Here is a 20,705-nt window from a genome sequence, read left to right as displayed (position 1 = left end):
TGTTACCCTACTACAAACCCATACTCAAGTGGGTTAGAAAGCAGAAGTGAAAGAATCTTAAAGAAATTCGGGACTATCTCAAAAACATGGTGACAGCCTCTATTTCTGAGAGGCTTGTCCACAAGATGGAGTAGAAAGGTAAAATAGCTGTTATTCCACAAGTAGCTCCCGCATGTATGTTCCGTCCAACCTCGCCAAATTATGATGAGCAGTTCCCTCAGTTGGGACAGCTTATAGATGGCGATGGAAGGCATACCCATGCCTTTAAAGTTCCAAATCCGACTGACCGAGATGAAAGGGGAAACCCTAATTCCGTCACCAAAGGAGAAGCCATTCTTAATTGGCAGTCTGAAAACGCGATATCCCAAAACCGTGTACTCTCCTCCATTGGAACTTCGATGGACGCCCTAACTTCAAAAGTCAGCCAGCTTGACAGCAAGGTTGACAGGTACCATCAGGAGACCCAGTCGCTCCTTCGAACACTCCAAAAGCGTCTTAAGGAGATCTAGGATACCCCTCCAGTCTCCTATTTCCAGATTGATCCGGATCGAAAGGAGGAAGAGATTCGCAAGCTTAAAAACCAGATTGTGATTCTCTTTGGGACTTAAGCACCATCACCACCAACTTCCCCGACCACAATCCTCTTCAACTTTTTGGAGAGACCACTAGGAGAAAGAACCTTGGCGGCAAGGCTTTCACTATTCTCTCCTTCTCAGGAGGAACAGCAGCCCAGAAAGGCTACTATAGTGGAATTACGAGAAAAGGCGAGACAGGTTACAGAGGCAACAAAAAGAAGAGCAGAAAGAAAGAATGAGGTGTATGAAACCCCTCCAGGATTAATTCCATCTACCTCCAGGCCTCCAACAAAAGAAAAAGAAAAGAAGAACGGAGATAGTGAAGAAGAAGAAGAAACACAGGAAACCTTCATGGTTTTCCCTAAGGAGAATCCTCTGAGCTCTTTCCTCAAGGAGCAGTGCAAAGATAATCAGATGCTAGTGAAGGATGAAGCATCTGACTCAATATCAGAGGAAGAGGAAGAGGAAGAATCAGAAGCCACCCCAGAAGAGTCAGAAGGCTTGTGGGAAACAGAAGACTCCTATCCCCTTGTGAACGATATCCCTTACTTTAAACGATATCCCTTACTCTAAGTGGCCAGATAGGCTCCAGGAGTTTTTGGCCTACCTAAATACCTGAGCACTCACCATCCAGAACAACCATTAACTCATATCTAAGTTTGTATCCCGATTTACTGGGACACTAAGAAACTAGTGGACAAGATTAACTGAGCAGGACCAGCTCCAATTCCTCATAAGAAGCCTTGCATAAGTCATCCATATTCTACATGTGCATTTTATAGGAAATCCTGAAGACCTCAGAGAGCTCAAAAGAAAAGAGTTCTTTGAGAGGAAGTGTTGTTCCTACAACAGAAAGCATTTAGACTTGCACTTCAAGCACATGGTCAGGCTATTCTATGAACTCGAGGCATATTTTTCTCTAAAGTAAATTTTCCTCTCCTCTATTCCTACATCACTAGCAAGAGCAGTGAAAAGGTTAATTCAGGCACGAGGCAAAAGAGTTATTGACTGCACTGTTGGACAAATCCAGCAAGAGATTCACGTGGCCCTCGAAGATGCCTGTATGAAAAGGCAAGCCATCAGAGAAGTTCTAAAAGGAGATAAGTCAATAGAGAAGGCCTGCAAGCGACCTGAGTTGTATATCAAATGCTCCTCTAAGGACAAGACCTGTAGCTGCCCAACCAAGAAGAAGAAGCACTACAAGAAGTGGAAAATGTCAAAAGCAAAGTCCATGAGATACTCTGTAAAGAAATGGAAGTACCCGAGGAAGAAGCGAATGTTTGGAAAGAAGTACAAATCCTCCAGGTGCTATATGTGCAATCAACAAGGTCACTTCGCCAAGAACTGCCCAAGGGCCCCAAAGCAAGGGGTAAAGATTGTCCAGCAGGTGTGCGCATCCGAATTTCATCTCATCGGGGCACGCGTGCGCGCGCCTATGCAATGCGGCTTAGGAGTATCCACCTTCCCGGGGACGCGCGACGGACGCACGTGAGAAGGAGTCGCCACTTGCCATTTTACGACCCGAAAGTCGATGGCCGACAAGTTACCCGGGTCTAGGGGTACGGGGTACACCTAATTGCTAAGGCATATGATCTGCGAAAACCGAGGTTCCGAATTCGGGGGTTCTGTCACATGCGAGCCTATATCTCGCATGCCCTATCGGTACTCTAGCTTGTCTAGGCTTGCCATTTTAATTTAATTACTGCTTGATTAAGTTCTGCTCATCTTACGCGTTTTGACACCGTAAATTCGAAGAAACACTCCAACCGTCCACTCTCCGATCGGGATTCTTACATGAATAAATGTACAATATAAATCTTTACATTGTTCTCTCAAATAAATAAAAATTATAACAACTGAATCTCGATCGGTTTGCGTTCGGTCATTATTCCACTCGTACTCATCGTGTGGTTTGAAAAGACTGAAACTGAAATTAAGATGCGCACTCAGTGTTTAGGGGATTAGATCCCGTAATCTACGATTAGGGCGTTGGACCCCATGTGAATCATGTCCTAAAGGATCGGGCTCGACCCGCATAACAAACAAGTGCAAAAATGTAACAAATAAGCACAAATAATCAAACAATGGGGTTTGTTATTGCCGAATTTACGTGAGTTAACCAATTATTAACCGGAGTATCTTGGCACACAAATCCTACCCTAAAGCAAACAAATGGGTGATGGAGAGAGGGATGTGGCATTCGGCATTTTTTTTTGTGGACCCGACAAACACAACGTTTGTAATCTAGTCTCGGATGTGTGTGTTGTTTTTAGAATTTCCTGTATTGTGACAATGAGGCTTTTACAAATTGTGACAATAGTGTTTTTTGCCTGAAACCCAAAACCTAACCCTTTTACTCAACTATTTGCCCATGTTTAATTAAGCCGAGTTTGTGATTAATCTGTTTTCCTGTGTTTCGACCCATTCTAAACACAAACCTACGCTAGGATGACGGCAGGACAAGAACCGGTAGTCATACCCTTGAATCGGGAAATATGTGTGTGCATGGAAAATCAAGATTACGTGGTACGCATCTCGGTGCTCTTGAAATTGTGAATTTTAAAAAGGCATGACCAACAGTTCTTGAATTGTCGACACGATTACAAATTATTAATTAATTCGTGCAATTCATTTAAAAGAAGTGAAGTGGTTTATTTAGCCAAGTTTAGCATCCCGATCGTCTTGTGTGTGGAATTTTAAGTTAATTAAAAATTTACCGAATACTTTAATTTATGGATTTCGAGCCGTTGGAATGACCATTAGTGGGCCGCCCGATAAACTATAATTTCCGACCGTCTTGAAAAAATTGATTTTAAGCCGAGTTTACATGATTAAACTGATTCGTGTGAGGTTTCGAATTAAACAATGAAATAAAACATTTAAAACACGGATCAAGAGCAGATCATCACGTCAAGCACGATAAACATACGTATTTTACACAATCGGTGCCGTCATGGTCGCGATAAATACATACAAACATACACAAACACAATATTAATGGAATCAATAAAACGGCACCGACTCATGAAAGTGGAAAATCATGCAAGAACACACATCGTCATGTTGTATACATCTAATTACAGAAACAAAATAATTAAACAAGGGGCACATACGTTGTCGGTCGAGGATCCGAGTAGGAAAGGATTGGATATCTTTGGAAAAATGCCCAGGGACTGATCTGAACAATTTTTAAAAAATAGGGACTGCTTTGAAAATTCGGATAAAGTTTCAGGAGATTGATTCGAAACTTCTGGAAAAAAAAAAGGGGACGGTGTAAGAATTACAGAAAATATCCCAGGACTAGTTTGAAACGAATTTAAAAATTTGGACTGATCTGAAAAGTGAAGAATGCTCCCTGGACCGAACTGAAACAACTTTAAAAGTTTCTGAATTGATTTAAAGATCCTGAAAAATTCAGGGACCGATTGGAACGTGCTGAAAATGGTCGGGACTCGACTGAAACGAATTTAAAATTCGGGGCAAATCGGAAAAGGGTGGAAAATAGCCTCGGGACTCAACTGAAACGACATGAAAAGTTCCTAGGAGAGTTTAGAGAATTCTGGAAAATTCAAGGACTGATTGGGAAATATTAAAAATGGCCGATACTTAACTAAGAATAATTTTTAAATTCGGGGCAGATCTGAAAAAAAAGGCGAAAATGACCCCGGGACTAAACTGAAACAACTTGAAAAGTTCCTTGGGACTCTTGAAAAATTCTGGAAAATTCAATGACTGAATGGGAAATGGTAAAAATGGCTGGGACTTGGCTGAAAAGAATTTTAAAATTTGGGGAAGATCTAAAAAAAATAAAAATTGGTCCTCTGGACTGAAATGAGACAACATGAAAAGTTCGTAAAATCGAATTCGTGACAAATCCGATCACCCACACAACCCAATAACGCTCATTTCACATCATATTCATCCAAGAAAACATAAACATTCAGAAATGGAGCCCTAAACATGCCACTAAGTCAAGGATTTACCTAGTTCGGGAAGTTGATGGGTGATTCTGTAAATAAGAAAAAATAAAAAAAATTAAACTGCCGGATGAGTTGGGCTGGGCCGGTCTGAGCCGGATTGGGCCGAACGGGCCTGCTGGGATTTGGACTGGGCCGAGCTGGGCTGGTGAGCCGCTGGGCAGAACTGAGCTGGATTGGGCCGGCGAGCTACTGGTGGACTGAGCTGGTTCGGGTACCCGGCCGGGTTTGGCAGACCCGATTGGATGAAGAACGCCTGGATGGCAGGAAGGCCGGTCCGAGCTGCTCGAGCTGCTTCTCCACGTTGGCTAGGGAAGCTCGAGCTCTCCGAAGGTTCCTAGACACGACGGTAAATGGCTCGGGGGCGCCGAGAATCCACGTCGACCCGAAATGAACACCAAACAAAACCGTGAGAGTGAAAATGGAAAAACGGAAGAAGAAGAAGGGGAGAACTGGGAGGCAGTCGTCCGGGCTGATGGAGGTCGTTCGGGGGAAGCGTTCGAGCTCGGAGGCCCCCGTGAGGTGAGTGAGCTGAGGGAGAGTGAAGTGAGGGAGGGTTAAGTCCGAGAGAGTGAGTTAAGGGCGTTCGGACTGTGGGAGGGTGAGAGGGGCCAAGGAAGAGCGAAACGAGCTGAGGGTTTCCTCGAGAGGATCAGTGAGCTACCGAGAATGGCGTGTGAGAGATGAGCTGCCGATTTTTTTGGATTTTCCGAGAGAATCCGTGAGAGAGCGAGAGAGAGCCCTTAGGTTTTTTTTTTGGATCGACGTTGCGGCTAGGGTTTCTGTTCGTGGGGGGAACCGAAGAAAAAGAGGGAGAGAGAGAAAAATCCTTGAGCTGGCGGTCGCGAGGGAGTTCGGGTTAGGATTTTTTTCGGGTTTTTAGGGTTTTTTTTCTGGTTTTCGTTTTTTTTTTAAGGAAGAAGAAGAAGAAGAGAAGAAGAAGAGGGGAGGAAGAAGACAAAAATTCGGGGGGAGGGGAGGAGAGGGGGGCAACGATCGCTTAACCGTTGCCTCTGTTTTTTTTTTTAAGATTTAAGAATTCAAATTTAACGCGCGTAAAGATTAAAATTCTTGTCTTTGCAATTGGATGTCGAAAAATTAATCCGAGACCGGCATTGTCTTCAGAAAAATTCATGGATCAATGTTATGCAATAAAATATTTTCTGGCCTTAATTTTAGTCCTGAATTTTAAAAATTGACGTTGGCGCACGTAAAATTCAAAGACTACCCATGGAGTATTTTTTCGAAAAGAATGGTAAATTGGCGATAAATTGAGGAAATATTCTATCTCCAAAAGTCGCGAGTGCTCAAGCGATTAACTAGAAATACTTCCCTCCGATGGATAGTAAAAATGACGATTTTGCCCCTCTGGAGCCAGTAGACCGAAATTGGGTGCTGACAGCTTGCCCCTCTTTGGTTGCGTGCTCGGATAGAGGATGCATCCAAAGACTATAAGAGGCACCTTGTTTGGTCTCGGCGACCGTCCGATCATCCTCCCAATAGCCGTTTGCCCTCTTGTTTTTGGTATGTAGGAGTAAGCTGTGTAGGTGCAACGGGCCTATTTGTGGGAAGAAAAAGACAAATGAGTCATAGCAAGGAGATGATACAATGTGAATTTGTAGCTCAAAACAATTAAGGTGATGATGAAACCCATAAAGCAATAGATATGGACGCGGAGTCCTGAAAGCGGTAAATGCGGACGCGAAGTCCTGAAAGCAATAAATGGGAACACGAAATCCGGAAAGCGGTGAAGATGGACACAAAGTCTTGGAAGCGGTAAACAGGGACGCGAAGTCTGGAAAGCAGTAGATGTGGACACGAAGTCCATGGACGCGAAGTCCTGAAAGTAATAAATGTGGACGCGAAGTCCGAAAATCAGTAAATGTAGACACGAAGTCCATGGACACGAAGTCCTGAAAGCAATAAATGTGGACGCGAAATTCGAAAAGCAGTAAATGTGGACACGAAGTCCATGGACGCGAAGTCCTGAAAGCAAAAAAATTTGGACGCGAAGTTCGAAAAGCAGTAAATGTGGACACGAAGTCCATGGACTCGAAGTCCTGAAAGCAATAAATGTGGACACGAAGTCCGGAAAGCAGTAAAGATTGACATGGTGCGAAAGTGCAGGGAGTGCAGAAGTAATGGATAGTGTTAGGGAATGGCGCGGGGCGCCGGAAAGGGAAGACTCTGATTCGTCGGATTTGAGTTCAAATTGTGCTTGTGGCGGCGCAATGGTAATCGTTGTTCATCGCTCGTCACATGATTCGGCGCCGTGTGCCTCCTTGAGGGTCATTCGCTCGGGTTGGTATTGCGTCCTGTCGCATGCGGCAGACATAAGTCCGTCAGGAGGAAACACCTTTTAGGATCCGCATGCCTGTACCTGCGCGCAAGGAACGGCGTCTAACGGTTGTTGTCGGTTACACGATACCGCTGGAATTACAATGTGCAAAGGAAATCTATGTGGCGATGCTTCGGGGATTTGAACTTGGTGGCCATTTGAGGGGTGGCCGTGTCCCCGAACTCATGTTTGACTAAAAGAAAGGCTTTTCGTAGAATGGGGCATGGCCCGCAGAGTTTTGAGTAAAGGTAAAGGGAGGGATCTTTAGGATCCTCCAAATCAAGGATACGACGATTCGACCCTATTTCGAGGCATGTCTCGAGCCTGGAGAGTCGAAGAGCGTTTGCTTGCGTTGAGGACTGTTGAACCACTACTAGCGGTAGCTTCACGCGAAGTGCCGCTATTCTTTCGTGGTCAAGCCGACAATTGCCTCTAATTTTTGTCTAGGCCGCAAGATGAGAGACGACCTAGCGGGGGTTTTTTTTTTTGACTCTTCTCACATGATTGCTCACCTTTTACTACAATCGCCCATGTTGGGGTCCAATCACACCTCTCGGTTCCTCTAACTTTTGCCTAGACCGTCCTTTGCAGGTTTTCAGCCTAGCGAGGAATTGATTTGTGCTCTCCTTTTACCATGACTCCCATTTGCGAGATTTTAAGTCGTGCCCCTCGTTCCCTGACTTTTGCCTAAGCCGCCTCAAGGAGGTTTTCGGCCTAGCGGGAAAATTATTATTTTTCTCTCTGAAGTATTCTTAGACGAGAAGGATTGAATGGACAGGGATAGTACTTTGTGACGAAGAAGGCTATCAAGGATAGTACTTCTTGATGGCGTCGGTGTTGACTGGGAGCGCGTTTCCAGTCCCGTCCATGTCGCTTAAGATAATTGCCCCTCCGGAGAAAGTTTCCTTGACGACGAAAGGCCCGTCATACTTGTATGCGAACTTGCCTCGGGAGTCAGGTGTAATATGCAGAACCTTTCGCAGGACGAGGTCACCGGGGTTGAACTCGCGGTGACGAACCCTTGCATTGAACGCTCGGGCCATTCTTTGTTGGTAGCATTGGCCGTGGTAGAGCGCTGTTAGCCGTTTCTCATCGATGAGATTGAGTTGTTCATAACGTTGTTTTGCCCATTCTGTTTCTTTGAGCTCGGACTCGGCGAGGATCCTCATGGAAGGAATCTCCACTTCGATTGGGAGGACTGCTTCCATGCCGTAGACTAAGGAATACGGAGTTGTCCCGGTTCAAGTGCGGATAGATGTTCGGTATGCTAAGAGCGCGAAAGGGAGTATCTCGTGCCAATCCTTGTAGGTCACCGTCATTTTCTCGATGATTCTCTCGATATTTTTGTTCGCGGCCTCCACCGCACCATTCATTTGGGGACGGTATGGCGTGGAGTTGCGATGGTGTATTTTGAATCGCTCACAAAGCTTGTCAATGATCCTGTTGTTCAGGTTCTTGGCATTGTCGGTGATGATCGTCTCGGGGACTCCATAACGGGCGATGATATCGCGCTTAAGGAAACGTGCCACGGCATTTGCGGTGACCGAAGTGAGTGTTATGGCATCGATCCACTTGGTGAGGTAGTCGATTGCCACCAAAATGAACAGATGTCCGTTGGACACTCTGGGATTGATAGGACCGATCACATCGATGCCCCACATTGAAAAGGGCCACGGGGCCGCCATCGGGCGTAGCTCATTGGGAGGTGCTTTGATTTGGTCGACGTAGACCTGGCACAAGTGGCAGTGTTTGATGTGTTTGGCGCAATCAGCTTCCATAGTGGACCAGAAGTAACCCAGGCGCATGAGTTTCTTGGTGAGCATGAGACCGCTCATGTAGGGCCCGCAGCTCCCTTCGTGTATCTCTCCCATGAGGCGTTGTGCCTCGTTTCCGTCGACACACCGGAGTAGTGTGGCGTCGAAAGAACGACGGTAGAGAGTCTCTCCGCTTAAGAAGTAATGCGCTGCGAGTCGCCTAAGTGTTTTCCGGTCCCGACGATTAGCGAACGTCGGGTATTGGCCAGTTTGCAGAAAGTGTTTGATGTCTTCGTACCATGGATGTTCATCGGTCGTCTCGATTGCGCCGCAATGAGCCGGGCCTTTGGCAATCTCGATCTCGAGTGGCTCGATGAGATTTTCTTTTGTGATGCTCACCATTGATGCCAGTGTCGCAAGCGCGTCTGCAAACTGGTTTTTTATGCGCGGTGTGTATATGAACGAGATTTTCTCGAAGTTCTCCGCTAACTCCTCGAGATACTCGTGGTATGGTACTAGCTTCGCATCTTTCGTCTTCCATTGTCCCAATGTTTGGAAGATTGTGAGCATTGAATCCCCGAACACTTCTAGCTCCTTCACCTTGAAATCGATTGCCGTCTGCAGGCCAAGGATGCATGCCTCGTATTCGGCCACGTTGTTGGTGCAGGGAAAATCGACTTTTGCTGCAATCGGATAATACCGTCTGTCCGGGGATATCAGCACTGCGCCGATACCAGAACCAGTGGAATTCACTGTGCCGTCAAAATACATCTTCCATGCGAGTTTATCTTCATCCTCATCCACTTGGAGGATTCCTTCGTCCGGAAAGTCGGAGTTGATCGGCGTGTCATCCTCGATTGGAAATTCCGCCAAATGGTCTGCAATTGCTTGGCCCTTGACTGATGTGCGAGGCACGTACTTGATGTCGTACTCCGTCAGCTGACAACGCCATTTTGCGATGTTCCTCATGGAGGAAGGGCTACCAAGTAGATATTTTAGGGGATCCACTTTTGACAACAAGCGGATAGTGTGACAGAGAGTGTACTGTCATAGTCTCTGCATGACCCACACCAGCGCGCAGCACATCTTCTCGATCTCCGGGTAATTGGATTCCCCTTCAGTAAACTTCTTGCTCAGGTAGTAAATGGCATGTTCTACGCGCGTGGACTCATCCTCTTGCCCCAACATGCATCCCAATGATTGTCGGTGCACTGTCAGGTAGAGAATGAAAGGTCGACCCGGTGTAGGCGGGACCAACACCGGCGGCTAAACTAAGTATGTCTTGATGTCGTTAAAGGCCTTCTGACATTCATCGTCCCATTCAATTGCTACATTTTTACGAAGCAGGCGGAAGAGGGGTTAACACTTGTCTGATAGGTTCGCGATGAAGCGCGCGATATAGTTCAGTCGTCCTAAGAAGCTCCGTACCTCGCGCACTATCGATGGCGAAGGTAGCTCCCTGATTGCTTTCACTTTGTCGGGATCGACCTCGATGCCTCGTCCGCTGACCACAAATCCTAGTAGTTTTCCGGATTTTGCGCCGAATGTGCACTTGGCTAGGTTGAGCCTAAGCTTGTACTTCTTGAGACGTTCGAAGAGATGCCTCAGATTGACGAGGTGATCCTCTCCCTCCTTGGACTTAGCGATCATGTCGTCGACGTAGACCTCGATCTCCTTATGCATCATGTCGTGGAAGAGCGTGACCATTGCCCGCTGGTTAGGTTGCCCCTGCATTTTTTAGACTGAAGGGCATGACCTTGTAGCAAAATGTGCCCTACATTGTGATGAAAGTCGTTTTGATCTTGTCTTCTTTGGCCATTCGGATTTGGTTATACCCCGAAAAGCCATCCATGAAGGAGAACAACGTGTGGCGCGCGGTGTTGTCAACTAAGACGTCGATGTGGGGTAAAGGGAAGTTGTCTTTAGGGCTAGCCTTGTTAAGGTCCCGATAGTCGACGCATACTCTAACTCTTCCATCTTTCTTCTCTACGGGCACGATGTTCGCCACCCACTCGGAGTAGTTGCAAACTTCTAAAAAGCCCGCGTTGATCTGTTTGACGACCTCTTCTTTAATGCGGAGGAGGAGGCCGGCTCGCTGCCGCCGTAGGTGTTGCCGTTTGGGCGGGAATCTCTTTGTATCGAGTGGGAGGAAGTGCTTGACTATTGAGGGATCCAAACCTGGCATGTCGGCGTAAGACCAAGCAAAAACTTCTTGGTATTCCTTGAGGAAATCGATCATCCGGGCCCGCTGTTCGGGGTCAAGGCCCGTTCCGATCTTCAAGGTGTGAGGTTATTCTTCGGAGCCCACGTTGATTTCTTCTGTTGGTTCGACTGAGGTGAGTTGGCGGTCCTCTAGGCGGCGCAAACTCTCCTCTATCTCGGGCACTCGACCGTCCTCGTCGAGCCCTTCCCCGAAGTATATGGGTCGGAGCTCTTCAAGACGTTCTTCGGATGGGTTCGAATCGCCGTGTCGAAGATTTGGATTCGAGTGGAGTCCGACAATTTAAATGAATTGTCTTAGAAATTTAGAACGTTGCGAAATAAGTGAGAGAAAGGAGAAGGTAGACGCGGAAATTCAAAATGCATGCAGAGATTTCATTAGCGATGTAAGCGTGAAGCCATAACAAAATCCCTCTTCCGTCGTGCGGCTTGTGGCTGTGCCGACACGCGGGAAACATCAAACGCATAGATAGCCTTACACATCGGCAATTACAGCCGAGTAGCGCGGGACTAAAGTCCAGTTGTTGAGCTCCTCATTCTCCTGCGCGAGGCGGACATAGACCCCAAAAGGAATCTCCTCGGTGACGGCGCATATGGCTGACAGATCGACAGGCTCGGCGTCTGAACCAGAGAAGGGGTCGTCAAGAGTGCCTCCAACGATGTGCGGGGGTGCGGGGAAAAAGTGAGAGAGTGGGGGAATCGGGATGCCCCTGTTGATCTTCCCGTAATGCGCGGCGAGACGGTGGAGGTGTTTGCCTCTACGGGCTTCAATAATCTCGTGGCAGGAAGGGCAAAAACCGAGTCCCCTCCTGTTCTTGTATTCTTCGATCTCGATGGGGCGGTTGATCCCTTGCCCACGTGCTCCGAGCCTGGAACCCGGAATGTAGTTATGGCGCAGCAAGATCTTCCCCACCATGCGGGCGGCGCAAGAACGGACCGACCTTTCCGTAGTCTCGGATGACGGAGATGGTGTCGAACGAGTAGAAGGGGAGGTTCTGATCGTCCCCAATACTGATGTAAGGGACAGCCGTCTCCTTATAAATCGCATAGTCCTCCTCACCTTTGACCGTAATGAGTCGCTCTTCCACGATGAACTTAAGCTTCTGATGCAAGGTGGAGGGATCTGCGCCCGCTGAATGGATCCATGGCCTCCCGAGTAGCAAGCTGAAGGCATTCGGGATGTCGAAGACCTAGAAAGTGACGCTGAATGAACATGGGCCTACCTCGATCAGAAGGTCGATCTCTCCGTTCACTTCCCTCCTTGAGCCATCGAAGGCTCGAACCGCCGTCTTGCTCGGACGAATACGATTCAAATCCACATTCATCTGTTTCAGGGTGGAAACAGGGCATACATTGAGAGCCGAACCGTTGTCGATCATGACCCGGCCTACCACGAAGTTATTGCACTTACAAACGATGTGCAACGCCGGCAAATGAGCGTACCCTTCGGAGGGAAGTTCGTCATCCGAGAATGAAATGTTGTTGGAGAAGATTGAGCCAACGGTCTCTGCAATGAGATCTGGAGCCGTCTCCTTAGGGACCTGTGCCACTGTCAGGACCTTCAAGAGCGCTTCACAATGTGGTTCTGAACTCAAGAGGAGGGCGAGTAGTGAAATGTGGGCTGGAGATTTGCCCATTTGTTCAACGACCTTGTACTCGCTTGCCTTGATAATCTTCATGAAAGCCTCGGTTTCCTCTTCGGTAACCTTCTTTTGGGGAATCGACGTAGCTTCCAGGGCGATTCCCAACGCCGCAGCAGGGGCTTTCCCTTTGTTTGCAGCCTCCAGATTTTCGTAGATTCGACCCGAGCGCGTCACGCCCATGACGTTAAATTGACGCTCGAGGTTCCCGACACTCCCTTCGTAGGTCCACGGGACCTTGCTATCTAGATATGGCTCTCGTGCGGGAACTTCTATCACGAATGGGGCGGGCGTGGCATCGAACCCTGCATACCCTACACCGGTTTCCGCAGGAACATATTCGATTACGAACGGGGCCGGTGCCTCCTGTCCGGTCTCGTACTCCCCCTATAGCGCAAACACCGATCATGTTAATGATGGGTCCTGAGCTTGACCCGTGATCGGGAAGAGGATTTGATTGCACGTTCAGGGGTTTGACGGCGTTGAACGTGAGTTACTTGTTATCAATCATCTATTGGATCCTCTCCCGTAGCTTCCAACAATTGTCGGTGGTGTGACCGGGTGCGCCCTGATGGTACTCGCAGCGCCGACTCTGATCCTTGATGGTTGGGTCGAAATCAGGGTTAAGTGCTATCGATCGAATCTTGTTACCGGCGAGGAGTTGCCGGTATATGTGGGAGAGCGGAGCCGGTAGGGGTGTGAATTGTTTACGCCGCGTTTGTGTCGCGATGCCCTGTTGGTCCTGCGGGGCCGGAGCCCGTTGCACCGGCTGAGGAGTTCTTGAAGCCGGGGGCCTACTTTGTTGAATCGGAGGAGGAGCAGGGGCATAATTATGAGCGTATTGCTGCGGGACCGGCGACGGAAAGGAAGCCGACGGGGAATAGTAAACTTGCTGCGCTGGGAGTTGTTGTTGGTAATGCATCGAAGGTGGGGCATACGCCTAAGTGGCCGGTGGTGCGGGCGTGTAATTGATGGAATACTGTTGGGGGGGCCTGGCACCCTGAGTTAACAGCATTGACGGACGCGTCTCTTCCCCTCCTATTTCCCGCAGAGGGTGTACCAGTAGCAGCCTTCTTCGAAGACTCTCCCTCTTTTTTCTCGGCCGGTCCTTCTATCTTGCCGAGCTTAACGCCGATGTCGAGCTTCTTTCCGGCGTCGATAAAGTTGGAGAATGAATACGTGTGGGCCAACAAGTGCAAATAGCAGGCCCCTTTAAGAGTGGAGTGGAATAATTGGATCTGCTGTGCCTCATTGATCGGAGGGACATGCTTCGCCGCTCTAGCCCACCACTTCACTGCATAGGCCTCGAAGCCCTGGTCGTCGGTCATACCCATCGTGCTGAGCTCCAGCAGAGTCGGGGGCGTCTCCGCACAGTACCTGTATTGGTCGATGAATTTGCTTGAGAGGTCCGCCCACGTGAGGATATCCGCAGCTTTTAGTGACATGTACCAGTCAAGAGCCGCTCCTGCCAAGCTATCCTGGAACGTGTGGATGACGAACTCTTCATAATTCCAATACTGTAGCATCTTTCCCCGGTAGTGACGGAGATGGTGACGAGGGTCAGTCGTGCCGTAGTACCTCTGGAATTCAGGCACCTTAATCTTTGGGGGTAGCTGCATACCTGGGAAAAGACTCCAATTGCCGTCGCCAGCATCGAGGCGGGAGCCGCCTGATTGTAGGGCTCGGATATTCTCTTCCAACTTCTTCAATCTTTGTTCATGTTCAGTCCCCGTTTCCGGGAGAAAGTTTGTTGATGGAGCTATAGGGACAGCCTGGGTTGGCGTGCCCGGTTCAGGGATGGGAATATTTAGGGGAGGTAGAGTTGGGTAAGAAAAGCTGATGTGGGGTTGTGGAGCTTGGAATGGGAGAGGCTCGGATGTGTGAGCAAGAACGTGGGGGCTCGGTGCCGGGAAGACCATCAGCGGAGGAGCCGCGTAAATAAGAGTCGGGACCAGTATGGAAATTGGCGGTGGTACAAGCGTGGCCGGGTCTGACGGTGGAAGAAGAATGGCTGCCGAGAGAGTCATTGATGGCGAAGGGACATTGGCCGGTTGGCTCATCGGCTCGTGCATTGCGGGCGCTTCAATATCTTCCGGAGCATGGGTCGGTGGGACCTAGGGGTTCGGGTCTACTGTTGGCCTGTACCCTGGAGGCGGAGTAGAGTTCGAGGAGGTGCGGTTTGAAGCTCTGAGCAGGGCCATGAGCTCGGCCATGTCGGCGGCCATCTGATTGACTGTGCCCTTCAGTGCAGTAATGTCGCATTCTAGTGCGACGATGCGAGCCGCACCCTCAGTGGGGGATGACGCTTGGGCCTCCGGCGTTGGGACTAGTGGCGGAATTTCTCCCGAGTGTGCCGGGAGTGCGCCTGCAGGAGTTGGTGGTGGCAGTGCATGAGTCATGGGCGGTTGATAATAAACCGGCGTCGGTGGAGTGTTTTCCTCGGAACTAGCGGGCTGGTTGTTTTGCGCCATCCTCAGTTGCAAACAAGTGAGATAACGGTGCGGCGCCAATTATGGTTACCTGTATTAACAATTGTGTAAATTGCGGCGCAAATGAGCTACGTTAAAAATAAAAACGTGTGGAATAATAAATAAGGGGATGACGTGCATGAGATGCATGGATTTTGAAAACTAATGCTGTCACTCGCATTGATTCAAAAGGGTTCCAAGATACAATGCAATTTTTTTAAAAACAAGCCCTAAGTCGTTCTTCCACCGCGCTTAGGGTGTAAGTGACTGTGGCCGTGGAGAGCACCGATCCAGGTGAGGACCTGGTGGAGGCGTCTAACCTAAGGGGTGCGTGGACTTCCACGGGCTCTCTTCTTGAACCTCTCCAAGGCGACATTCGCTCGTGCCAACTCCTGCTCGCGCCTCTGTAGCTCGGCACGGGCCTGGGCGAGCTCTCTCTGTAATTGCCGCTGATCCACAAGTTGCTCGTCCTTCTCTGCGACTTCCCGACGAAGACGATCTCTCTCGGCCCTTAGGTTAGCAAGCTCCGCTTGGATGGCCACGTTCGGGGTGAGAGACGCTCCCGTTGGTCCGCTATCTTCGACTCGTGGAGAGTTGGCGGAATCCTCGTGTGTTGTCGGACCCCACCGATAGAAGCGGAGGACATATTCCTCGGTAGCCTGGAAATCCTGTTCCTCGAGGATTGGATGCTCGGGGAAATATGGACGCTCGATGACCATGGTTCGCCACGCGTCCAAGACCCGTTCAATGTCTCTTTGGCGATTCACGGATGTCTGATCCTCCCGCCAAGTGTGTTCGAATCTAGCCCGTGCCGTGTCCTCGGGGATTGTCTGCAAGTTGCCAAATTGCCTCATCACTCGCGTCGGAAAATATGTAGTGGACCCCGCATGACTTACGAGTGGTACTCCGTTAAAACCACGGCACCTAAGGGCCGCGGGTCTCGGTGGCATCCACGCGGCTCGCCACTTAAAGCCCTAGGTGGTATTTCGCGAAAAATTTTAATCAACTCGGAAACCTTGCATTCTTCCACATTTGCATGACTTTGAAGCCAAATTTGTAAGAGGATTGGGGACCCTCTCAACCTACGATCAGCTGTTCGTGTGACGCGGTCGAGGGACCGAATAGTCTCAGCTACTAGGCCTACCTCATACTCGCGGCCTCCGACCACTTGGAGGACGACGCTAGCTAAAGCTGCGTCTATACGATCAGCTGCGCAAGGGAATAAAAGAGTCCCAAAAATCAAAAGTAAAACTGCATGACACAAATTCTTTTGAAAAAGATCCCCTTGGACCACGCGTGCTTGCGAATCGATAAAACGAAGTAGTTTCGCAGTTATTATCTCGGTATCGCCGGAATATGCGAGTTCGGCCTGCAGCGAAGACCTTTGCACCCCGAGTAGGCGCGAAACTAATACTGGTCGAGTAGTTCGGAAATTAGGCTCTATAATACCGTGAGTGACTGTGGTCCGGCCGATGAGGGTCCTATATTCCTCAATAGTGGGCGCGAGCTCGGTGCCCTGGATGTTGAAGACGGCGTGAGTTGGATCCCAAAACGTCACGGCTGCTCTGAGAAAATTCCAATCTACCCGACGAGCGGACAATAGAGGCACATCTCCAACGAAGGTAGTGATGTAGTTCTGATCAATTCAGCGCAGACTTATCCATATGTGGTTGATTTCGTCCAATGGTGGTGTGACCCTGTCGAGGCGCGGGAAGGAGGCCGGGCGCTACATCCCTTACCAAGATGAAAGGAAAATCGACTTAGGACTTATCAATGCGAGTGACACCCTAATTTTGAAAGTTATATGATGTGTGCATGCCGAAATGTAAATGCCCACGGCTTAATTGAATTACAAGGTGTATGTACATGTCTCTCGAAATTGGAAAAGACTCAAATGGCGCGCAGGCCGACTCAATGGACTGTCATTGAAGCCGAGTTGAAGGCTAGCATGGAGTTTCGGCACGATGCATGGTTTCGGTAATATAAGGACCGTGCTATCTAGGGATGGGGGTCCCCGATTTAAGGGTGTCAATTCCTTGAAATCGAGCGTGATTCTTTTCAAGGCCTAAGCGGCAGTCGAACTGCGCGTCGTACCATTAGTTCGAACCCCTATCTAACCTATGCTCCTAATATCGGTCGTGGGACGCGACCCATAGGTATCTAGAAGCTAATATGATATGCAATGCACGTGCGGGGAAATAAAATTGCGTAAAGTAGATAAGCGGAAAATAAACAAGCAAACAAAGCAAGCGAGAACGAGCCCGAACCCTCTAAGCATCCCCAGCAGAGTCGCCAAGCTGTGCGCACCCGAATTTCATCTTGTCGGGGCACGCGTGCGGGCGCCTATGCAACGCGGCTTGGGAGTGTCCACCTTCCCGAGGACGCGTGACGGACGCAAGTGAAAATGAGTCGCCACTTGCCATTTTACGACCCAAAGGTCGAGGGCCGATAAGTTACCCGGGTCTAGGGGTACGGGGTACACCTAATTGCTAAGGCATATGATCTGCGAAAACTAAGGTTCCGAATTTGGGGGTTCTGTTACATGCGAGCCTATATCTCGCATGCCCTATCGGTACTCTAGCTTGTCTAGGCTTGCCATTTTAATTTAATTACCGCTTGATTAAGTTCTGCTCATCTTACGCGTTTTGATACCGTAAATTTGAAGAAACACTCCAACCGTCCACTCTCCGATCGGGATTCTTACATGAATAAATGTATAATATAAATCCTTACATTGTTCTCTCAAATAAATAAAAATTATAACAACTGAATCCCGATCGGTTTGCGTTCGGTCATTATTCCACTCGTGCTCATCGTGTGGTTTGAAAAGACTGAAACTGAAATTAAGATGCGCACTCAGTGTTTAGGGGATTAGATCCCGTAATCTACGATTAGGGCGTTGGACCCCATGTGAATCATGTCCTAAAGGATCGGGCTCAACCCGCATAACAAACAAGTGCAAAAATGGAACAAATAAGCACAAATAATCAAACAATGGGGTTTTGTTATTGCCGAATTTACGTGAGTTAACCAATTATTAACCGGAGTATCTTGGCACACAAATCCTACCCTAAAGCAAACAAATGGATGATGGAGAGCGGGATGTGGCATTCGACATTATTTTTTTTTGTGGACCCGACAAACACAACGTTTGTAATCGAGTGTCGGATGTGTGTGTTGTTTTTAGAATTTCCTGTATTGTGACAATGAGGCTTTTACAAATTGTGACAATAGTATTTTTTGCCTAAAACCAAAAACCTAACCCTTTTACTCAACTATTTGCCCGTGTTTAATTAAGGCGAGTTTGTGATTAATCTGTTTTCCCGTGTTTTGACCCATTCTAAACACAAACCTATACTAGGATGACGGCAGGACAAGAGCCGGTAGTCATGCCCTTGAATCGGGAAATATGTGTGTGTATGGAAAATCAAGATTACGTGGTACGCATCTCGGTACTCTTGAAATTGTGAATTTTAAAAGGGCATGACCAACAGTTCTTGAATTGTCGACGAGATTACAAATTATTAATCAATTCGTGCAATTCATTTAAAAGAAGTCAAGTGGTTTATTTAGCCAAGTTTAGCATCCCGATCGTCTTGTGTGTGGAATTTTAAGTTGATAAAAATTTACCGAATACTTTATGCCTTGTTTGGTTTTAGGGTATTATTTTAGAATCACAATTCTAACTTAATTCTACCCACTACAAAACAAAATAACTAATACAAAGTCAAAAAGTGGGTCCCATTTATATCACTTTTTTCCACAATAAAACAATTTAACTAATACAAAGTCAAAGGGTGAGCCCCATTTATACCACTCTTTTTCAAAATCAAAATCTAATTTTAAAATTCTACTATGAAACCAAACGCAACATTATTCTTCCTGAGTGCTGCAGATCTTGTCGCCTCGGCCCCCCGTTGTTCTTCCTTCTTCGTCAACGACAGCTGCTCCTCATGTAAATAAATGGACGGTGTTGATAATATTGTAATTATGGAGTTGTATTAAAATGGAGTGGTGTAAATATTTATGGGTAGGGCCCATTATTTTGACTTTGATGAATGTAATTTGTTTTGTTATGGGTAGAGTTAAAATCAAAATCATGATTCTAAAATCAAACCCAAATTTCAAACGGGGCCCCATTCAGAAATGGAATTTTACATAATCAAGTGGTTATTTTTTTAAACTACATTATTTACCTATAATTTAATTATATTAAAGGCACTTTACAATTAAACAATAAATATATTTTTCATGTATCAATATGAACTGTACGTGCATTAAGTAAATTGTTATTTCTTGTATTCGTAGCATGAAAATTTCATATTGAAAATTACTTAAAAAAATAAATGACAGCGTATATAGCGTACATATGTACTGACAGTATATATTGACACCTCTATATATATATATATATATATATATATATATATTCTCCTTCCCTCTTCCACAAATAAATCTCCCAAACAGGGGAAATACTCTCCCTCCAAGTCCTCTCCCTCCAAATTTAATTCCCAAACACACTCTATGGGATTGATATCCAACTTCCAAGAAAGTTTGAAAAGTTAGTTTCCTTTTGAAAGTTCTTGGTGCTCATGAAGTAGAAGGAAATTAGAATCAACTTCATATTACCCGATAAGAGTGCTCCCTGATCCATTTGAAAACTTCCTTATGGAGACAAGGTAAGGAAACAAACTTCTCAGAGCATTTCTTAACAGGCTGCGACTGCACGACTAACCTAGCAACGGCGCTTCGCAGCAGCCCGAGATTTGCTCCCCAGGCAGAAGAGGGAAATTATTCTATTTCTATATATGTCGATGAGAACAAATTGATATTAGATCCCCGTTAAAAGAAAAAGGTCAATTAAGTTATTGGATGCTTTATTTTTCATCGAACCTTAGCCAAAATAATGCTACCACACTACCCTTATCGAATCACAGACCCTGTGTAGATGGCAATCCTAGATCAGAATATTAACTTCCGTTGGGCTATCCATTTTGCAAGCCAAAAGATGGTAGACCTTTCAATCACGTCTTGCTGCCACGGAGGCAGCATGTGTTCCATGGCCTGAACAGTGAGACCCGACTCCTCAGCACTGTGCAAACCCATGCTCCAATGACTTTGCTGGAGACAATTCATGATCAAAAAATAACCAACAAATAGCAGCGTGATCAACCAGTCCAGCAATATATGAACAACATGGAGCATTCTCTGTTGTCACAAGAGTCATCATAATATATTTCGTGAAATAATGGCTTCTAGTTCATGAAGTAGAAACCCCAAATAGGTTAGAGCATCCCTTTCAATAAGAGATTAAAAGAATCCTTTAGATCAAGTACCTGAAATCCAGTGTCTGGATGGCTCAAATGGTAATATAAGCCAGCAACTTGCGCACGGAAAGTGAGATGAACACAATAAAATTATCTACAACACAGTCTGAAGAAAAATGAGAAACCAATACTAGGCAAACTAAATGTGTTTATAAACAATGAAAGCAGGAGCATCCTAGAGTATATAAAAGTTCCATCCGTCGAATGTGGTAGTTTTGCTAAGTTAGAAAAGTTTAGGAAATCCTTTACTGCCCTATCCTCTGCTCCACTCTTTCTCTGGCCTGCGGTCACTTCTTCAGCCAGCCTGCTTTTCCGTCCTGCAGTTCTTCTCTCACGACACACCGACCAACACCCCCCATATCTCTCTCTTTTGATTTCAGGGTCCTGAGCAGTGGCATTTTTTGGT

The sequence above is a fragment of the Punica granatum genome, chromosome 5 (assembly GCF_007655135.1).
Source record: "Punica granatum isolate Tunisia-2019 chromosome 5, ASM765513v2, whole genome shotgun sequence".
NCBI lineage: Eukaryota > Viridiplantae > Streptophyta > Magnoliopsida > Myrtales > Lythraceae > Punica > Punica granatum.
The sequence above is the reverse complement of the archived record's forward strand: the minus strand, read 5'-3'. Positions refer to the sequence as shown.